Below are 698 nucleotides of genomic sequence, written 5' to 3'. Positions count from 1 at the left end.
GTTTGTGTGTGTGTATGTATGTATGTATGTATGTATGTATGCATGTAGATGTTTATAATACTTACCGTAATATTCTTATAAATAGATCTTCGTATACGTATTTGAGTGTAGGTCCATGTTGCTTATGTTCCCACAAAAACAGATTACGTGTTTATGTGAATGTGTATCAGCTTTTGTGTGTGTGTGTGTGTGTGTGTGTGTGTGTGTGTGTGTGTAAGAATATGAATATGTCTATACTACTATGCTTGTATGTAGAAGAAAATATATATGTTTGTATTATCAGTATATATATCTATTTATCTCTTTGATTTATTGCTCTTTTAGTGCTTTAATTTCCATGCCGTTAGATAGTGAAAACCTTCCGTCTGCTGACGGTATCCTATATTAATTATTCTCTTACTTGTCATCAAGCTTATAGCTTTGCGACTGATAATTCCTGTTTTTCTGACTTTATGATATAGACAACGTGTCTGCAATATTATACTTTGTTCTTTTCCTTGATTTATTCTGTGTTAATGTTTTTAATGTATGAATTCTTTCAAAGACTAAATCAAATATTGGCTTCATAGCCCTCTCTAAAGAAACGGTTATGTCAGCGCCACTGAAATAATTGTAACGATGAGGATTATATCAATAAATCAAGGAAAGGCTCAACTTTATCTTTCAATCCTTTCGGGAACGATTAAAAATAACACTCC

The 698-nt window shown here is 31.9% G+C and overlaps 1 protein-coding gene across 1 annotated transcript in view; it reads right to left on the bottom strand.

Moving 5' to 3' along the window:
• LOC106873638 (protein rolling stone) overlaps nucleotides 1-698 on the bottom strand; it is a 47,586-nt gene that overhangs the window by 3,450 nt on the left and 43,438 nt on the right. The window lies entirely within an intron of this gene.

The sequence above is a fragment of the Octopus bimaculoides genome, chromosome 5 (genome assembly GCF_001194135.2).
Source record: "Octopus bimaculoides isolate UCB-OBI-ISO-001 chromosome 5, ASM119413v2, whole genome shotgun sequence".
NCBI lineage: Eukaryota > Metazoa > Mollusca > Cephalopoda > Octopoda > Octopodidae > Octopus > Octopus bimaculoides.
The sequence above is the reverse complement of the archived record's forward strand: the minus strand, read 5'-3'. Positions and strand labels throughout refer to the sequence as shown.